We start from the raw sequence: 3,712 nt of genomic DNA on the forward strand, positions 1-3,712 counted from the left end.
CCCAAAGCCAAAGAAACTGCCGCCACATTGGCGGTGGTGGTGGTGCGGGGGTGGCAAGCAGCTGGATGCTGAACCACCACTCCTTCCAGCTGCTCCTCCACCTACCTCCACGGGTTCCCCCAAAGCATGGGGCCTAGGGTGGTCACCCCGATTTGCGCCCCCCTAGGGACAGCCCCGGCCCTGGGGCCTCCACAGACAGCAGGTACGACCGGATGCTACAGGGCTGAGCAGGGCCACATGGGAACCTCCTTGCTGCTGCACACAGGACCAGTGAGGGGCACAACCCCATGCCACCACCCCACTGCTGCTGTAAGGGCACAGGACATGTTGGCAGGACAGCGTGGAGCTCGCAGTGGCAAGGAGATCCATGCAGCTCCACTTTTCTCTGCAGCATCAGGTAGCACCCACCGGGCTGGGGATGCCCCAGGGGAGGGCAGCAGGGCAGGAACCTGAGCCTGCAGCAGGTAGCCTGCCCCCATCCCCACCCCATGCACAGATGTGGGGGGCATGGTTCCCCCCTGCCCCTCTCAGGAGTGCACGCAGGATGCTGGACCCACCCTCTCCCACCTCCTGAACAACACACCCACGGCCCCTTCCTGCCTCCTGTGGCCACACATTGCAGCCCTGGGCCCCAAACCCCATGCACCATGGGGCTGGGCAGCAGCCCCAGCCCCACTGCCAGCCCTGCCCAACTCCCTCCCTCCCTAAGGGGGCCTCAATCGCCCTCCCCCCCCCCTTACCTGCGAGAGCTGGTTTTCGGCTGCCCAGTGGCCCCTGCCTAACCACCCTTCACCCGCTCCCGCCAGCCCCTTGCAGGCTGGAACTCTGCCCGCCTGCAGACAGCTCTTTGCAAAACTGCAACACCTGAGGGTTTCTCTGCTAAAATGAGAAATCCTCATTTTACTCTGGTAAAGGGGGAAATCCATGTTTTCCTCATTTTTTCCAGGGAAATGAAAACTCCATATCCTTGAAGATCACTATGGGAAATCAAGCGATTTTGTTCACAGCACAGGTGCGTAAGCAGAGGGGTAAAGGTGTCAGCATTTATTAAAAGAGTTAATGTTATGTAGAAATTATGCTGGTGTGCAAAACATAAATCCCTCACTTTCAGTAGAGGGATTTTTAAAATGGTTTGCTGTCTCAGCCTATTTAAGAGACAGTCTAAGACATTAGTCAGTGCATCACTATTACTTACAGATCTAAAAGACATTTTGAATTTGCTTACGATTATTTGAATTAGAAGGCTTATCAGGAGACCCGGCTCTGGAAGTTGGAAGGAATCCCACTGTAGTTCACACTTTTTGGTTCAGAGGCTGACTCTTCGATCCAGTATTCCCAGTCGCATCTCAGATCCAGAGTACATTATTTGTGGCACATGAATAATGGATACTATAAACAGGCATAACAAAACAAAAATGGTAGAAATAATATTAGAGAGATTTCATTCATAAATTTAGCTCATGAATGATTCAAATTTTATGGCTCTTACCCATCAGTGACTATATTTGCATATCTCATCAGAGTGTTCTTACAAGAACCCTCTGCACACTTCTTATCTAGTTATGACACTGAAAGAGGGGCTGTCACGGTGAGAAATATTTCATTAAGCACATTAAATTTACAATTTCCAATGAAAAACTGAATGCATGTGCATCTGCTCTTTATGAACAGGCTTTGTATTACAAGATATAATCCAAGGAGCAAATGCATTCAAGGACAAACACTGATTTTGAAAATAGGCACTCAGAGTGCAATTTTTCCTTGGTGCTTGAGTTACAGTATGCTTGTCTTTTATAGCTATAGCTTTATCGACCAGCAACTGGAGTATCGTCAGGAATAAATAAAATCTCATCCGTTAAGACGGTCCTATTTGTTCATTTCCACTCCACTCGAGTAGCAGGCACGAGTCCCTGCAAAGCCTGCAAGATCTACATTGTAATGGAGATTTTCAGCTGTGCAACTGCCATAAAATTATCCTCAGCATATCATCCAGTACTGCTGAATTTGCAATAAAAGCAGCAGCCGAAATAAACTGCAGTGCCCCCAAAAGGATTCAGAAAACCAGAGAGAGAGAGAGAGATGGAAACACATTAACCTTATCAAACAACTCTGCTCTTAGGAGTGACTGAACAAATGGTTCCTTCTCACTTGCCAAGTCTAGTCTCTGTGGGCAATTCAGTCATTTTTTTTCTTGTTTTAGTGATAAATCACAGTCTTTACTATGTTTTACTCTTAACCCTGCAGCACTAGCCCACCTCTGGCAGAGAGGAGGTTTGCTTCCATGCTGGCTTATGTGTTAACATTTGTAAGTTGTAACCACCACATCTAATTTGGCCTATGACTGAGGACAAGTATTTTAATAGAGTGGGGACCCTGACAAAACTCCACTGAAGTCAGTGAACCAAAGTCCCTAGGGTGTAAGAGCTGACAGGAGTTGTTTTGTGCAACAGTGATGTTGTGTGTCCTAGAACAGCCCCACCGGGCCCTCAAGCCCCCTGCTGAATTTGCAAAGCTGACCATTCGGTAACAAGGATTCGTACCTATCCGATTAAACACTTGTCCACCACTCTACATCTGTTTATCCACCTAATTTATCCAGTCCAGGGAACAGGAATGAGCCACAAGACCCACGTAACAAACAAACAAATGGCAGAATCACCTGTTAGAGTCTTTTTTGCATGTTGTGGGTACTTACGTTTCCATCCAATTAGGAGGCAGAAACAATGCCACATGGCAAACCGGCACATCGCAGATTGACCACATGAATATTCACGACAATCTGTTTGCAAGTCATCTGCAAAGTGGAAGCTACTGGCTGAAAAAATGCATGACTAAAATGAAGATCTTCGTGAACAATTTATGGGTGCTAAGGAAAGGCATTTGGCGAATAAAACATTCACAGTGAATTACTACTCGGCTCAACCCACAGGGCCACCTTCGTAGAGTCTCTCTATGAAGCTGAACTGCATGGTAGCACCTGCCCTTTCGCCTCCCAGGTACTTCTCTACCGCACTCCTGAACTGGAGCTCCCCTCACTCAACTTCACCTATAACTCAAATGCCATCCAGTGGCACAGCTGTGAACAACAACTGGTCATTTCTTTAAAAGCTTGCAAAGAACTTTTTTCCAACTACTCAATTGGTCTAATAAAAGATATCATATCTACCCAAAGAAGCTCGCCTGCCATTTATTTAAAATGCTCACGTGAGATACTCACCCTACACGACTTCTAAATGTCAGTACTTTCTTCAGTTCAAAGACTCACTGTAATCTGAAAGGGCAGAAAAACTCATTTCCCCAAGGGATCACTGAGATTCACAATGCAGTGGTTGGGGGGGAGGGGGGCAGTGTTCTTTCATCACAATAGTTAGGCACTTGGGGACAAATTTCCAAGGGAAAACACAGTGGATACATCTAGACCAGGGGTGGGCAAAATGCAGCCCACAGCCCGGATGCAGCCTGCCAAGCCATTCTATCTGGCCTGCAGGGCCCCTACAAAATTTAGAAACTTAATATTTATCTGCTCCTGGCTGCCTGTAATGTGGCCCTTGATGGCTTGCCAAAACTCAGTAAGCGGCTCCCCTCCTGATATAATTGCCCACCCCTGATCGAGACAGATGCAGCCACCTCTATTTCAGCTGCAAAATCTGGCACGAGAGACAGCTGGGGTAAAGTGCATGCTGTACTACACTCACATTTGATTATTTCTCAT

Source organism: Gavialis gangeticus, unplaced genomic scaffold (assembly GCF_001723915.1).
Source record: "Gavialis gangeticus isolate Ggan-Ray unplaced genomic scaffold, GavGan_comp1, whole genome shotgun sequence".
Taxonomy (NCBI): Eukaryota; Metazoa; Chordata; order Crocodylia; family Gavialidae; genus Gavialis; species Gavialis gangeticus.